The sequence below is a fragment of the Rhinopithecus bieti genome, unplaced genomic scaffold (assembly GCF_001698545.2).
Source record: "Rhinopithecus bieti isolate Rb0 unplaced genomic scaffold, ASM169854v2 scaffold_7683, whole genome shotgun sequence".
NCBI lineage: Eukaryota > Metazoa > Chordata > Mammalia > Primates > Cercopithecidae > Rhinopithecus > Rhinopithecus bieti.
This window is the reverse complement of record NW_016805834.1, coordinates 1,707,243-1,725,300: the sequence shown is the minus strand read 5'-3', so window position 1 is coordinate 1,725,300 and position 18,058 is coordinate 1,707,243. Positions and strand designations below refer to the sequence as shown.

General features: G+C 39.9%; 1 long non-coding RNA gene across 1 annotated transcript; it reads right to left on the bottom strand.

Annotated features, from left to right (window-relative positions):
* Positions 1-795: 795 nt before the first annotated feature.
* Positions 796-17,687, bottom strand: LOC108530768 (uncharacterized). The gene is made up of 3 exons (XR_001885948.1): positions 17,618-17,687; positions 7,429-7,751; positions 796-1,712 (listed from the first exon to the last, which is right to left on the bottom strand). It is a non-coding gene; the product is annotated as an uncharacterized LOC108530768 (long non-coding RNA).
* Between the last annotated feature and the right edge of the window lie 371 nt (positions 17,688-18,058).

The window sequence follows — 18,058 nt, the reverse complement described above, 5'->3', positions numbered from 1 at the left end:
ATGCTCTAAGTTAACAAGGCATAGCCTAAATAATTCAAAATTGTATTCACGTATTAGAAATACTCTACTTTTTGCACATCAGGAAAAATATATAGTCCTGAGCTCTGTTTACTCACTTTTATGAGGTTTTCACTGCCATTCTTTGTGTCAAGGGAATTCGTAGGCTCTTGTCACCAGTTCCGACCTAATCTTCAATGTCCTCTTCACTCTCTAGGAACTTAACTTCGGTTTCTCATTCCGTGTATTTCTTGGTGGCTGAGAGAGCTCAGGATGTTGACTCTGCTTAAAATTCAAATTTTTATTGAAATATTTTCTTCATCGTATAGCCTAAAATAATGCTGAATGATGGCATGTCTCCATGCCCATGACAATCCAGCCCAGGCCAGTGCTGAAGCTGTAACCCATAGACGACTCGTTAGTCAGCAAACAATTTTTCAGAGATAAAAGCATTTGCAACTCCATTAGCAACTAAGATGGTATTGCTTAAACTCTGTATTTAAACTACGTTTTATATTCTTTATATATATAGGAAATACATGGAAGCGAGACTAGGAGTTTAAGAAGCATCCTATTAAGAAATTTTGGCCGGGCGCTGTGGCTCACGCCTGTAATCCCAGCACTTTGGAAGGCCGAGGCAGGCAGATCACCTGAGGTCAGGAGTTTGAGACCAACCTGGCCAACATGTGAAACCCCATCTCTACTAAAGATACAAAAATTAACCAGGCATGATGGTGGGTGCCTGTAATCCCAGCGACTCTGGAGGCTGAGACAGGAGAATCGCTTGAACCCGGGAAGCGGAAGTTGGAGTTAGCCGAGATCGTGTCAATGCACTCCAGTCTGGGTGAGACGGCTAGAATCCATTGTAGAAAAATAACTAACTAACCAAATAACTAACTAACTAAATAAATAAATATCTAGGCCGTGTGTAAGTCATGCGGATGCTTGGCTTTGCTCAGAAAAGAATTCAAGAGTGAGTTTGTGTCTGGAGTTGGTTTCTTCTGATGGGTTCATGGTCTCGCTGAATGACCTAGAAATCCAGCTAGCTTCACCTCTCAAGTTGACAGTGAGAAAGCAAGTTTGTTACAGCAACAGTGTGCAGCAAAATGGTTGACCCATAGACATACCAGGACTATCTCAGAGGCAGAGTGGTCCAGAGTAGCACTGTGAATCTATTGCTAGCTACCTATATTTATATCCACTCTTAGTTATAAGCCAATTGAAGGGTAGTTTATTCAAAAACTTTCTGGAAAAGGAGCAGGGAGTTCTAGGAACCATGTAGGGTAATTTCCATATTGTTGCCATGGCATTTTAAAACTGTCATCGTGCTGGTGGGAGTGTCTTAAGCAAATGCATTATAATTCCTGGTCCTAGTTGGTTTTGGCTGGTTTCTTTGTTACATCTTGTTTACGTCAGCAGGGTCTCAAAAACAAGTCTTGCTGATCTCGTACCTCATTCTCTCTTCAGAGATTATATACTCATCCTTAATCATAAGGGGTTGTGAAAGGGTGGAGGTCTATATTCCGTAGCTGCTTCTTGCTGGTTTTATGGATATAGACCCTGCTTAGCATTGGAGGAGGAAAAAATCTCTGGATTCCTGATCTAAGTGGCTCAAAGGCATGATGTCTTCATTTTCCAAGTCAGAGGATGAGATAGGTTGAAGCCTTGTGCCAGCATTGTTTCACGTGAGATTCTTGCAGTCTAGAAGACACAAACTTTACAAGGTGGTTAAACAAACAAGGGCCAAAGAGTAGTAGTAACAAGATAACTAATAAAGGTCATAGGAAGGGTAAAAACCATGTGAGGCTTGGGAGGGCATTTTTATAGTTGACCAGATATAATTGGGGTCAGTTCCCTGGTTTATAGCTATGTAACCAGTAGCTTGTTTATATATTATTCATGCATTGGTAGTAAGTTGCTTATCTGTCTGTTTGCCAAACAACAGTTTTAAGTTTTCTAAGGGTTAACTGTCCTCAGATCCTAAACAAATCTATATTTCTCATTTGGTTTCTGTACAGGCAGAATGGGAGTGTTACATGGGGGCTGACAGAATTGTAACAGTCTGTACTTCAGAAACTTCACTCCCAGGGCCTGTATGCTCCATTGTCTTCGGGTCTCAAAGGATATTGTTTTTTCCATTGGTAACTAACATTGGGTTTCAAAGTAACCTGAACTGCGGGTATATTAACAGCTGTACCAGGAACTTCTATGTCCCAAACATAGGTGTCTCCTTGAGAAGTACTATGTGGTGGGAAGGAAGTCTTTTCTTTATCTTTATTAAGGCAAGCACTTCGAGCTAGAAGTAGTGTCCCTTCCTGGCCTATTACCTTTCCATTAGGCTCTCCAAATTGAACTGTGGTCTGTAGTTGGGAAAGTAAGTCTCTTCCCAGTAAGGACTAGGGCATTCAGGCATAAGCAATAACTTGTGAAGAAATGTATGGTTTCCCATGGTATAACCAAGAGGGTGGGTGAATCACCTAATTTTTGGCTAGTCATCAATTTCCTTAATGCTACAACAGTGGCAAGATAGTGGCCCTGAGAAATTAGTCAGAACTGAGAAGGCTGCTTCCATATCTAGTAATGACTCACTATTCTGATCTGCCACATCAAGGGTTACCTGAGGCTATGCTATGGAGATGGTAAGGTGTCTAGTGGGAGCCATGGTGAAATTGGGGCCCTGTCAGTCTTCTGTTCTCTCAGCAATTAAGGGTTTGAATGGGCAAAAGTCCCTTTGCAATCTGGGGCAGTCCCTTTTCCAATGGACCTCTTGCTTAAAGAAGGCACAGTGATTATGACCCAGAGGCTGATAAGCCGTGGGCTATTGTCTGGACATCCCAGACACCACTCTCAGGACACTTCCTCAGGCTAGGTAACCTTGAGGTGGCAGGGGCTTAAGGATACCACTAACAATTGTTCTTTTTGGCTATTTCTTTTGGTTTTTCTCCACCTCCTCCATCTTGTTCCTTTTGTTGTAAACACCTAAGGCCATGTTTAAGAGTCAGCTCATGGGATTTTGAAGTCCATTCTGCCTTTTGTAACTTCCTCTCAACTTCAGTGGCAGATTGAGTGATCAAAGGTATATCCAGGAGAGCTCGTCCTTCCAAGGAGTCTGGGTTTGCATTAGTATGTTTCCCAAGTGCATCAACCAAATGTCCTGAAACAGAGTGGAATTTTCATTCTTCCCCTGAGTTGCTTCTCTAAGCTTGTCATAATTAACTGGCTAAACCACACAGCTTTCCATATTCCCATTAAACAAATTACAGCTGATTTCTGTATTCAAAATCTTGGGTACCTCTCCAATAATCCTGCTCAAGGTTTAGATCTGGAACTGGATCTCCCCCCATATAATAAGTGGCATGGCCTTGGTTATAAATAAGCAGCCACTTCATCTGAATATCCATGGGTAGTACCCAGAATCCTTTGTTTTTCCTCTACAGTAGAGCAGGTGGACAATAATACTCGCAAGTCATGCAAGTTAAGTCGATGGACATGGTAAACATCTCGCAGTTGTCCCTTAAGTCAGGATCCTAGTAAAAGACCGTAAAAACCTATATATGAGGGACTTCACCCCATTTCCCTACCTTTTTACAGAATAAATACATTTGCAAAATAGTATTATAATGTAAGAAAACATGTTTAGGCCAAATTTCTTCATTTCCCAATTTGTATTGCATCTGAACAGTGTTGCAATAGAAATTGAGTTTCTTTCTCTTTAAGCCATCTAATTTGAATTTGTTCCGATTGCCCCAAAGGCACCAATTTTAAATGGTTCACCATTGTCACCATGTCTATGTTAGACACAGGATCTATACTAGACACAGAAATGTTTCTAAGTCTAGTAAGAGCTCAGTTATTTTTCCTTTTAGATTCCCACCTCCCTTTTCCTCAAGAAAAGTCAGGAGGGCAATCATTACTAATTTCTGAAAAGAGGGCGTAAGTACATTTAGCAGGGTATGACAAAAGTGAATTATGAGATATGAGTAGGCAGTGGAGTGATGATTGCATCCGTTAGCAAATGGAATATGACAAAATAGGTATTTTAATCAGCAAAGTATAGAAGGAGAGGTGAAAATAGGATGACAGTTTTCCCATATTGTGAATTCCACAAATAGCCAAGAAAGAGGTTGCCGAAAATGGGCAGTATAACAAAGACAAACAATGCAAACAGGGCACCAAATGCTGAAAAACAAGGAGCATCTGGGCATTGGCCAATGAGGGTCCCCTCTCCAAGTGCTAAAAACCTGGCAGCATCTGCAAGGTGGCCAACAGTGAGCCCTAAAGGCAAAAAACCTAACAGTTGTGGTCACAAAACAAAGCAACTCTGGCATCCCAAAGTTAGGGCAACGTGGGACCTCTCAAAATAAACAATCGCCCAAATAGTCTGAGCGAAGACCACAAATATGACAACAAAAAAGTGTTAAGAGAGTAAAACGGCCAGTTGTTAGAGACTAAAAGTAAAAAAGGTCCAAGAGAAAGGACAACAAGGACGTGCCAGGTGTGCTCCTGTCAGGAGCACCCAAACAACAGGGAAAAATGAACTTCCAAGCCAGAGGCTCCATTCTGATTTTCTGGTTCACACCAAAAAGCCAATATCGAGAGGCAACGAAGGGAACACTCACCTGTCCAAGGAAGTGATATGCTGCTGATTGGTCTGAATTTGGGGCCTGGGTGAAGTTTTCCCTCAGGCTTCCTTGGCTTTTTAGTCATCAGGAATAATGATGACTCTGAAAAGAGCCTTTGGCTCATGTATGTTTTACAGCATTAGGAGCCCTATAGAGTTACAGCTTTATAGTGTTACAGCTCCACAGCTTCAATCTATCCCCAGCTCCTTATCTCATTTGTCTTGTTCATGTTGTTCATCATTTTGCCCCTTCATAATTGCCAGGAAGATGCAGGCAAACCCCAAAATTGTGACTCAGCTAGGGAGAGGTCTTGGCTTTGCTCAAGAAAGAATTCAAGAGTGAGCTGACAGTGAAAGAAGGCAAGTTTATTAGAGCAACAATGTACACCAAAATGGCTGTGCTATAGAAGAGCAGGCCATCCTACAGGCAGAGTGGTCCAGAGTAGCCCTCATGAATTGTAGCTAGCTATACTTCTTAGACCCGCTCTTAATTATGTGCTAAATGAAGGTCAGGTTATTCACAAACTTTGTAGGGGGAGGGCAGCGGAAAGTTCCAGGAACTACAAAGGATAACTTCTGGGGTTTTGCCACCACATTTTTAACTGTCATGGTGCTGGTGGGAGGGTCTTATGCAAATGCATTATAATTCCTAATGCTAGCTGGTTTTGGCTGGTTTCTTTGCTATATCCTGTTTAGATCAGCAGGGTTATGAAAGCATATCCTGCTGTTCTCTTACCTCAATTTCATTAATATGAGGTATCTAAAATACTCAGATTCATACAACAGACAACAGAATGGTGGTTTCCAGGGACTGGGAGAAGGGAAAAGGGGAATTTCTAATCAACAGGGTGGAATGGGGTGTCTAAAATTTTATTTAGGCAAGATGAGTAAGTCCTAGACATTTACTGTGCCCACAGCTAACAACAGTGCATTGTACATGATATGGTTTGGCTATGTCCCCATCCAAATCTCATCTCAAATTGTAATCCAAATTATAATCCCCACATGTCAGGGGAGGGACCTGGTAGGAGGTGATTGCATCATAAGGACAATTTCCCCCATGCTGCTCTTGTGATAGTGAGTTCTCGTGAGATCTGATACTTTTATAAGTGGCAGTTTCCCCTTTCTCTCTCCCCCTGCCTTGTTAAGAAGGTGCCTGCTTTGCCTTCTTCCATGATTGTAAGCTTCCTGAGGCTTCCCCAACCATGCAGAACTGTGAGCCAATTAAATCTTTTTCCTTCATAAATTACTCAGTTTCAGGGAGTTCTTTATAGCATTGTGGACTAATACAAATACACTTAAAAATTTCTTAAGAAGATAGAGTTCATGTTAGGTTTTCTTAAGATAATAAAATGTGAAAATTGGAAGTAAAAAGGAATGCTGTGTACAACAGAGCATTTTCTTCATAACCCAGCTCAAGAGTCATCAAAGAAAATGTTACTCTGGGCTGTGAAAAGAAGCAGGCTCTAAGGTAGGTGGTGGTGGGGTTGGGGGAGAAGTGGTTTGCCATCAGGAGACTGATTATCATGAGATAAACAGTCCAAGCAGAAGAAGTGCTCTTCTCAAGGAGCTGAATGTAAGACCTGTGTGCTCTCCAGGTATAGACAAGGAGGGAGAGCACTTCACAACGTTGTGTTTTCGAAATAGCAGTGCTGAAAGAAGAAAGCCATTACAAGAAATTTTAAGCAGCTACAACTGGTGGGGAAGTTTTTGGAGAGGAAGACGTATTTAAAGAGGAATTTTCAGAAATTTGCTTGTCATGTACATTACTTTGAGAAAATCTACCTCGAAAATTTACATTACTCTTCACAAATCATTAGCATTCTGAGGGAGTCAGTAAACTCTTGATTCTTCATTGCAAAAATATAACTTTCTAGGCCAGGAAGGAGTTGGATAGTGCCTTTATTTTGTTCCAAATCACAGAATCACAAACTATATCTTTATCCAGGGCTTCCTTCTTTCCTTGTTTTGATCAGTATTTCCCTAGTAGTATCTAGTCTCTCTGATATGGGCAAAAGAGACATTAACTTTGGGGGAAGTGAGATGGATTGTTATTCAGTGACTTAAGAAAACGATCTGACAAAAGCGACATTTTTCTGGGCATAGTGACCCATGCCTGTAATCCCAGCACTTTGGGAGGCCAAGGCAGGTAGATCGCTTGAGTCCAGGAGTTCAAGATGAGCCTGGGCTACATGGCAAAACTCTGTCTCTACAAAAAATCTAAAAATTAGCCTGGTATGGTGGCACATGCCTATAGTCCCAACTATCAGGAGGCTGAGGTGGTAGGGTCACTTGAACCTGGGAGGCAGAAAGTACAGTGAGCCAAGATCGCTCCACTGTATTCCAACCTGGGTGACAGAGTGAGAGGCCATCTCAAAGTAAAAAATAATGACATGCTACAGCATAGTGGAAGATATAAAATCTTGTATATGGTCTACTTAATTTGAAATTTTTTTTTTTTTTTGTTTTTTTTTTTTTTTTTTTTTTTGAGATGAGTCTCGCTCTGCACCAGGCTGGGAGTGCAGGTGGCACGGAATCTCAGCTCGGATTGCAAGCTCATCCTGGGTTTCGCCCATTCTCCTGCGCTCAGCCTCCCAGCCTCCCAAGTAGCTGGGACTACAGGAACCCGCCACCTCACCCGGCTAGTTTTTTGTATTTTTTAGTAGAGACGGGGTTTCACCGTGTTAGCCAGGATGGTCTCGATCTCCTGACCTCGTGATCCGCCCGTCTCGGCCTCCCAAAGTGCTGAGATTACAGGCTTGAGCCACCACGCCCGGCCAATTTGAAATTTTAATTTTTTATTCACTTACCTGTAATCACTGGTTTTGCTTGAGAATATACTAGTTACCATCATTAAATAAGTACATTTGTGTTGTCACAAACTTTGGACCACAATGTGTAGAGTTGTCCACGTGAAGAGCAGCTCAACTACAAATTGGCTGTAGAGTTTGGAGGATCAGCTATTGAGACTTTCAGTTCACAGTTTACAGTCGGAATCACTGTTAGTTTGCCTTTTTTGTGATGCCATGATTTATATGGATTTCACTGCAGGTTAGGAGGCACACCTCGGTAGCACATTTTCTGTCTTCTGAAAAATGACTGCTTATTCCTCTGAGGTGCCTGTGAGGATAACCTGTAACAGAATTATGAGCTTTTTATATGCAGTGTTCTAGAAACTTACCACGAATTTGATAATTATCCATCCAGATGTTTCAAGTTAATTCAGCAACCGAAACAGACAGAAACTTAATTTTGTGTTTACATATGGCATATATTTCACTATACTTGAAACAAAAACAAATGTAACGAATTTTTCAGAACGCCCTTCCAGTTTACGTTGTTCTGAGAAAAACAGTCCAGAGTGATATACTGGTATGATCTTTACAAACACACATATAAACATACCTTATTTTATACTTTTATAGTATATGCATATATGTATGTGTTGTGTGCATGTATACATTCACAAAATCAATCATTTCACTCATTGAGTTTTTTTATTCTACTAGTCTACATAAAGTGTTCACATCTGATAGATGGATGAGAGGACAGCAAGAACCATCTGTCCATGCTGAAGATATAAATTACTGAGAAGATGATTTGTATATTGCCAAGAACATGGAGGAACAGATAAGCCTGTGGTTTTCACTCAGTAGAGTATAGCTTAACTCTAATGCTTTAGCAAGGCTCCAGAGAATGGAGCAACTTCATTTTTACAATGAAATTCATTGAGGACAGTCCTAGCATCCAATCCCCTCTATAGCAGCTCAGAATTGTCTGGTGTTCAGCTAACCCTGGTGAAGTCTGTCTTTCTCCAGTATAGCAGAAAGTGAGTATCAGAATTTTTATCCTTCCTTGTTCTTCGTACCCCTTCTAAATTTCCATTTGCCTTTTTTAAAATTTCTTCTTAAAACAAAACAAAAAATATGGGATACATGTGCAGAACATACAGGTTTTTTACATACGTATACGTATGCCACGGTGGTTTGCTGCACTTATTGTTCCATCCTCTAATTTCCCTCTCCTCACTCCCCACCCCATAACAGGCCCTGGTGTGTGTTGTTCCCCTCTCTGTGTCCATGCATTCTCATTGTTCACTCCCACTTATGAGTGAGAACATGTGGTATTTGATTTTCTATTCCTGTGTTAGTTTGTTGAGGATGATGGCTTCCAGCTTCATCCATGTCCCTGCAAAAACATGATCTCAATCCCTTTTATAGCTGCATAGTATTCCATGATGTATATGTACCACATTTTCTTTATCTAATCTATCATTGATGGGCATTGGAGTTGGTTCCATGTCTTTGCTATTGTAAATAGTGTTGCAATAAACATAAGTGTGCATGTGTCTTTATAGTAGAATGATTTATATTCCTTTGGGTATATGCCCAGTAATGGGATTGCTGGGACAAATGGTATTTCCAGTTCTAGATCCCTGAGGAATCACCACACTGTTTTCTACAGTAGTTGAACTAATTTACATTCCCAGCAACAGTTTGAAAGAATTCCTGTTTCTCCACAGCTCGCCAGCATTGATTGTTTCCTGACTTTTTAATAATCACCATTCTGACTGGCATGAGATGGTATCTCATTGTGGTTTTGATTTGCATTTCTCTGATGATCAGTGATGTTGAGCATTTCCTCATATGTTCATTGGCCACATAAATGTTTTATTTTGAGAAGTGTCCGTTCATATCCTTTATACAATTTTGATGGGGCTGTTTTTTTTTTTTTTTTTTTCTTGTAAATTTAAGTTCCTTGTAAATTCTGGATATTAGCCCTTTGTCAGACGGGTAGATTGCAAAAATTTTCACCCATTCTGTAGGTTGCTTATTCACTCTGATGAGTTTCTTTTGCTGTGCAGAAGTTCTTTAGTTTAATTAGATCCCATTTGTCAAATTTGGCTTTTGTTGCAATTGCTTTTGGCATTTTTGTCATGAAGTCTTTGCCCATGTTTGTTACCTGAATGGTATTGCCTAGGTTTTCTTCTAGGGTTTTTATGGTTTGGGGTTTTACATTTAAGTGTTTAATCCATCTTGAGTTAATTTTTGTATAACATGCAAGGAAGGGGTCCAGTTTCAGTTTTCTGCATATGGCTAGCCAGTTTTCCCAGCACCATTTACCAAATAGGAGATCCTTTCCCCACTGCTTGTTTTTGCCAGGTTTTTCGAAGATCACATGGTAGTAGATGTGTGGTGTCATTTCTGAGGTCTCTGTTCTGCTCCATTGGTCTATACGTCTGTTTCAGTTACTGTATCCTTGTGGTATAGTTTGAAGTAGGTAATGTGATACCTCCAGCTTTGTTCTTTTTGCTTAGGATTGTCTTGGCTATATGGGGTCTTCTTTGATTCCATATGAAATTTTAAATATTTCTTTCTAATTCTGTGAAGAATGTCAATAGTAGTTTGATGGGAGTAGCATTGGATCTATAAATTACTTTGGACAGTATGGCCATTTTCATGATATTGATTCTCTCTATCCATGAGGATGGATAAATGGAATGTTTTTCCATTTATTTGGATCCTCTCTTATTTCCTTGAGAACTGGTTTGTAGTCCTCTTTGAAGAGGTCCTTCACATCCCTTGTTAGCTGTATTCCTAGGTATTTTATTCTTTTTGTAGTGATTGTACATGGGCGTTCACTCATTATTTGGCTCTCTATTGTTGTGTAAAGAAATACTTTTGATTTTTGCACATTGATTTTGTATCCTGAGACTTTGCTGAAGTTGCTTATCAGTTTAAGGAGTTTGGGGGCTGTGATGATGGAGTTTTCTAAATATAGAATCATGTCATCCACAAACGGAAACAATTTGACTTTCTCTCTTTCTATTTGAGTACTCTTTATTTCTTTCTCTTGCCTGACTGCTCTGGCCAAAACTTCCAATACTATGTTGAATAGGAGTGGTGAGAGAGGACATCCTTGTCTTATACCAGTTTTCAAAAGGATTGCTTCCAACTTTTGCCCATTCAATGTGATGTGGGTTTGTCATAAATAGCTCTTATTATTTTGAGATATGTTCCATCCACACCTAGTTTATTGAGAGTTATTGAGAGTTTTTAACCTGAAGGGATGTTGAATTTTATTAATGACCTTTTCTCCATCTATTGAGATAATCATGTAGTTTTTGTCTTTAGTTCTGTTTATGTGATGGATTAAGTTTGTTGATTTGCATATGTTGAACCAGGCTTACATGCCAGGGATGAAACTGATTTGATTGTGGTGGATAAGTTTTTTGATGTGCTGCTGGATTTGGATTGACAGTATTTTATTGAGGATTTTCACATCAATGTTCATCAGGGATATAGGCCTGAAGTTTTCTTTTTTGTGTGTGTCTCTTCCTTGTTTTGGTATCAGGATGATGCTGGCCTTGTAAAGTGAGTTAGAGACGAGTCCCTCCTTTTAAATTGTTCAGAACAGTTTCAGAAGGAATGGTACCTGCTCTTCTTTGTATTTCTGGTAGAATTCAACTGTGAATCCATCTTACCCTGGGCTTTTTTTGATTGGTAGGCTGTTAATTACTGCCTCAATTTTGGAACTTGTTATTGGTCTATTCAGGGATTTGACTACTTCCTGGTTTAGTCTTGGGAGGGTGTATGTGTCCTGGAGTTTATCCATTTCTTTTAGATTTTCTAGTTCATTTACATAGAGGTGTTTATAGTATTCTCTGATGGTAGTTTGCATTTCTTTGGGATCAGTGATGATATCCCCTTTATTATTTTTTATTGTGTCTATTTGATTCTTCTCTCTTTTCTTCTTTATGACTCTAGCTAGTGATCTATTTTGTTAATTAAAAAAAAAACTAGCTCCTGGATTCACTGATTTCTTGAAGGGTTTTCAGTGTCTCTATCTTCTTCAATTATTCTCTGATCTTAGTTATTTCTTGTCTTCTGCTGACTTTTGGGTTAGTTTCTTCTTGCCTCTCTAGCTCTTTCAATTCTGATGTTAGGGTGTCAATTTGAGATCTTTCAAGCTTTCTGATGTCAGCATTTAGTGCTATAAATTTCCGTCTTAACACTTCTTTAGCTGTGTCCCAAGGATACATTGTCTGTTTGTTCTCGTTGGTTTCAAAGAACTTCTTGATTTCTGCCTTGATTTCATTATTTACCCATGAGTCACTCAAGAGCAGGTTGTTCAATTTTCATGTAATTGTGTGGTTTTGAGTGAGTTTCTTAATCATGAGTTCTAATTTGATTGCACTGTGGTCTGAGAGACTGTTACGATTTCAGTTCTTTTGCATTTGCTGAGGAGTGTTTACTTCCAACTATGTGGTTGACTTTAGAATAAGTGCCATGTGGCCCTGAGAACAATGTATATTCTGTTGATTTGGTGTAGAGAGTTCTGTAGATATCTACTAGTTCCACTTGATCCAGAGCTGAGTTCAAGTCCTGAATATCCTTGCTAATTTTCTGCCTCATTGTCTATCTAATACTGAGAGTAGTATGTTAAAGTCTACCACTATTGTGATGTGGGAGTCGAAGTCTCTTTGTAGATCTCTAATAACTTGTTTTTATGAGTCTGGGTGCTCCTGTATTGGGTACATATATATTTAGAATAGTTGGCTCTTCTTATTGAATTGTTCCTTTTACCATTACATAATACCCTTTTTTGTCTTTTTGGATCTATATTGGTTTAAAGTCTGTTTTGTCAGAGACTAGGATTGCAACCCCTGCTTTTTTTTTGCTTTCCATTTGCTTTGTAAATTTTCCTCCATCCTTTTATTTTTAGCCTATGCGTGTCTTTGCATGTGAGATGGATCCCTGAATACAGCGCACTGATGGGTTTTGACTCTTTATCCAATTTGCCAGTCTGTGTCTTTTAATTGGGGCATTTAACCCATTTACATTTAAGGTTAGTATTGTTATGTGTGAATTTGATCCTGTCATCATGCAACTATTTCTTTATTTTTCACACTAGTCTATAGAGTTTCTTCATAGTGTCATTGGTCCTTATATTTTGGTGAGTTTTTGCAGTGACTGGTACTGGCTTTTCCTTTCCATATTTAATGTTTCTTTCAGGAGCTCTTGGAGGCCAGGCCTGCAGGTAACGAAATCCCTAAGCATGTGCTTGTCATAAAGGATTTTATTTCTCTTTCACTTATGAAGTTTAGTTTCGCTGGATATGAAATTCTGGGTTGAAAATTGTTTTCTTTAACAATGTTGAATATTGTCCCCCAATCTCTTCTGGCTCGTAGAGTTTCTGCTGAGAGGTCCACTGTTAGTCTCATGTTCTTCCCTCTGTAGGGGACCTGACCTTTCTCTCTGGCTGCCCTTAAAAGTTTTTCCTTCATTTAGACCTTGGATAATCTAATGATTATGTGTCTTGGGGTTTACCTTCTTATGGAGTATCTTAATGGTGTTCTCTGTATTTCCTGAATTTGCATGTTGACCTGTCTTGCTACGTTGGGGAAGTTCTCCTGGATAATACCCTGAAGTGTGTTTTCCAGCTTGTATTTCCACTCCCCCGTCTCCTTATGGTACTACAATCAATCGTAGGTTTGGTCTTTTTATGAAGTGCCATATTTCTTGGAGCCTTTATTCATTCGTTTTCATTATTTATTCTCTATTCTTGTCTGCATGCCTTATTAAGGCAAGGTGCTCTTCAAACTTCGATATCCTTTCTTCTACTTGGTTGATTCAGCTATTGATACTTGTGTCTGCTTTATGAAGTTCTCATGCTGTGTTTTTCGGCTCCACCAGGTCATTTATCTTCCTCTCTAAACTATTTATTCTAGTTAGCAATTCCTCTAACCTTTTATCAAGGTTCTTAGCTTCTTCGCATTGGGTTAGAACATTCTCCTTTCGCTCAGTGTAGTTTTTTATTACCCATCTTCTGAAGTCTACTCCTGCCAATTTGTCTATCTGATCCTCCATCTAATTCTGTACCCCTCATGGAGAGACATTGCAATCATTTGGAGGAGAAGAGGCACTCTGGCTTTTTGGGTTTCAGCAATTTTTCATTGATTCTTTCTCATCTTCATAGGTTTGTCTAATTTTGGTCTTTGAGGCTGCTGAACCTTGGATGGGATTTTGTGGTGGTTTTCTGTTGTTGTTGTTGATGCTGTTATTGTTGCTTTCTGTTTGTTTATTTCTCTTTCAATGGTCAGGTCCCTCTTCTGTGGGCTGCTGCAGTTTTCTAGAGATTCAGTTCAGGCCCTATTCATCTGATTTGCTTCTGCGCCTGGAGATGTCACTCAAGGAGGCTAGAAAGCAGCAAAGATGGGTGCCTGCTCCTTCTTCTGGGACCTCTGACCTCAAGGGGCACCAACCTGATGCCAGTAGGATCACTTCTATATAAGGTGTCTGACAATCCCTGTTGGAGTGTCTCATCCAGTTGGGTGGCACGGGGAGCAGGGCCCATTTAACAAAGCACTTTGTCCCTTGGTGGAGGGGGTGTGCTTCACTGGGAGGAAATCTACTTGTCTGCGCTGCCTGGATTCCTCAGAGCTACCAGGAGGAAAGGCTAAGTCTGCTGATCTGCAGAGACTGCAGCCAACTCTCCCCCGAGGGAGTCAGACCCAGGGGGATCTGAGTTCTGTCTCTGAGTCTCTGAGTGGAGTTGTTGGAGTTCCTGCAGGGAAGCCCCACTCAATGAGGAGGGATGGGTCAGGGTCAGGCCTAAAGAGGCACTCTGACTGCAGACTGCCACTGCTGGTGTGTTGGGCTGTGGGTGACAAGTTTTGGGACCAAGCTGTCCAGCTTCCCTGGCTCCAGCAGGAGAAAAGCACAGCATGGAGCTTTAGAGATGGGTGCTGCCCTTCCCCCACCCAGGGAGCTTAGTGTTTTAGGCAGTTATGAGCACCAGTGCTGGCTGCTGCCCCTCCCCCAAGGAGTTCAAATCGCTTAGACAGCAGGCAACTGCAGCCATGGTGCTGGTTTCCCCTTCTCCCAGGAGTTCAGTAGGCTTAAGCAGATTCCAGCTGAGAGGCTGTTAAGAATCAGCACCCTCTGGGGTTGGGACGTTAGACCTCAGTGGCATGGGTTTGAGAGTGGGATCTTCCAATCTGTGGGCTGCACAGTTCTCTGGAAAAAGCACGGTTTCCCCAGCTAGGTAGCACACTCACTCACCGCCTCTCTTGGCTGGGGGAAGGGGGATCTCTTGCCCACCTGTGTGGCTCTCAGGTGGCCTGCCACATCCCACTGTTCTTCCTTATCTCCGTGGGTCTTGCCAACCTCCTAGTCTGTTCTGATAAGACAACTTTTATACCTTGGTTGCCTTGGTTGCCGGTGAAGGATTCAAACGCTTATTACAGTTTTTTGATGGGAGCCTCCGAATGCCACTGATTCTAGTCGGCCATCTTGGCCCCGCCTCCCCATTTGTCTTATTTTATTTTATTTTTTTTCTGAAGCAAAATGGTGAAAAGAGAAACAAATAATAACGGCACATTACAGAAGCCACAACACTTCTGCTTGCATTTTTGTTTGATCTTAGTTGACCCTCGAGGTAAAACTGTCTGTCGTGGGGGAGACATTGAAAAACTATTTATGACTTTGAAATTTATATCCAAGAAAATATAGCACTTAAAGATTCTCAATCCATGGTAGTTTCCATGAAAGATAGTGTGAAATGGTAAAATCGTAAGGGTTTTGCTGTATGAAAGACCTGGGGTTGAATCTTCATTAGTTTACCTACTCTCTGTGATGCTTTGACAGATTCTCAAAGTATTGTATCTGTTTTAAGGAACTAATAAATTCTGAATACAGAAAAGAGAGGGATAGAATTTAAATATACAGTGTCTTCTCAATAATTATTTGTTACCTCCCATTAAACACATAGGAGCATGACCTCTAATCTTCATGTTCTTCAAATTAAGGAATGAATTATAATATTTATTGAACATTCCCTAAGTTCCAGGCATTAGACTAAGTGCTTTCATACTTTAATTAATTTAATTCTTATAACAACTTTATTAATTAGGAACTATTGTGATCTTATTTTATGGTCAAGGAAAATGAGGCATGTAGAACTGCAATAATTTGTCTGAGTTTTCACAATCAGTAGTCTCGTTTTCCCATCTTATCTGTGCTGTTATCCACTAGACTACAAACTTATTCACTGAACCACCCAATCCAAACATTTATTTCAAATCAATACATAAAACTTAAGTAAATATTTGTCTTCCAAATAATAAGGCAGTTCATTAAAATATTTTAATCCTCTTCGTCATTTGAATGTCTTAAAAGATAAAGTTTAATTCAAGAGACAGATGAAAAATCACAAATTCCAGTGCCAACACTGAAATTGGGTTGATCTTCAGATTACAAATGTGATCTATTCCATCCAGTTCCCTGCAAAACAGACACTAACATGGGCATCTCTGGAATGGGACATGCTTGATTATTGAAGTTAATCTCAGTACTGCCAAATTATCTTGATATAAACAAGTGAGAAATTTTATTTAGAATGGTGCTAAACACATATGTATCTCATTAAGACTTAATGATACTTAGGAATAGCTAAAAAGAAGGTATAAATATCTTGTTCTTTCTAATAAGACATTTAAGTATATTGAAAAAAACATCTAAAGGTAGATGACAATTCAAATATATCAATTCTCTTGCAGTGGAGGGCAGATAATTAATTACTCTAAATGGTTTAGCTTTCACTTTCCTATAGTTGGAGGTGTGTATTTCTCTCTCTCTCTCTTCTCTCTCTGTCTGTCTGTCTCTCTCTCTCTCTGTATGTGTGTGTGTGTGTGTGTGTGTGTGTATGATTGTTGGAGGTGAGATGGGTGGTTAAAAGCTCTATAGGCCCACCCAGGTCTGCTAATTCTCTCAAACTTCTTCAGCCATTGGTCTGAAGGAATTTCTCTGTGACCTAAGGCTGATGAATCCGATGACTGATTATACTTCTGCCTAGTAAGCGACCAGAGGTGAGAGATTTGAGTTCCCCGAAGCCTTTATCATCTTACACTCTATAGCTTTCCTGTATTTTTGGCACCAATATTGTACTTTGGCTCTTCAATCATTGCCTTCACCTCCACATTCAAAACTCTTACTGGAGGGTTTCAAAATGTCACAAAGATAAGAAACATGAACGCATGGAGGAAACAGAGAATCCTCAGTTCTATTTGTGGTCACACTAATCCTTCCAATAAGAAGACATTGACATATATTACTTTCTGGCTGGATAACTACAGCAAAGGGGGAGTTTGGCAAAGGAATGGTTTTTCTTTTTTCACCAGAAGAATAATGAATTTAAGCTGTTGAGAAATACCTCCTTTGTATGTATGTGTAATAAATCCCAATAAATCCCAATTTTAACAGAGTTTTGGTTTGTTGGTTGATTATCTAATTTACCAAAATTCTTAATATACTCTACTTAAAAGAAATATTATTTTAAGACAGGGGCTGATTTTATTTCACTATAGCACATGTATTTCAGTATAGGTAACACTTTCTAGTTTTATTGTCAAGTGGATGCTAAGTAACACTTTTTGTGATGTGTGTAAAATAGTTTAGACCAGATTATCTCTAAATTGTCTTTGTAGGATTCATGTATCTTTGTGGAACTGGGAAACCAAAAGAAGGAAATTCAGAGGCTGGTCTGATTTTCCTGTTGTCTGTCATGGTAGTTGTGGCATTTTTTCTTCATTTGATGTGGCCATTGATTTTTTCAAGCTTCCAGGAGCCATCCTCAAAACATGTTTTTAATATCTTCGAGGATCTTTGTCAGGATGTAAAATTCTCCACCCTGCGAGAGTATTTACAATTTGATAAACTCTTTCTTGTCCAACTTTCTGTTCTTTTGTCTTTTCTGAATCCAGCACCTTCAGTATTCTGTCCCGTTTATACTCTTATGATCCCCACCCTTACAAGTTGGTTAGGCCCTGAAACTTCTTCAGTATCTAGTCCCATTCCTCCCTTAGCCGAATCTTCTTATCTCTGGACACTCTATATTGTTTCTCAACCACCTGACACATGTTACCCATCAGTGCATTGCATTTCATTAGTATTCCCTCTTAGCATAACATTAGTGAAAAATGTTAAGTTAGATCACTACCTGGTTCCAAGGTGTGTCTGTTCTCCATCTATCACCACTGATGAGATCTTCATTGCTAGGCAGGCTACAGGTGATCTAGGCTCAAAATTCTTTCTTAGAATCTCCCTTGTTTAACCACATTCTTTATTACCAACCAATGTAGCTTGGGGTTTTAGGAAAACAGACTCCAAGACATACATTAGCATGCAGGATATTTATTGATGAGGGTTCTTGGAATCAATACCTACGAGAAATGGAATAGAGCAAGAATAGGCAGATTAGAAATTGGGTGGAAGTGCAGTAAAAAAGCCTTAGCTAACCCATAGGAACCTTGAAACTGAATTAGCCCTTTAGAGTTGACCTGATAGGCAAGAAGAAGGCTGAATCAACCAGTCTTCTTGCATGAATGCAGCCTGCCTCTAGGAAGAGCATGTTTCTTTTAAGAGGGTGACTGTTTTCAGG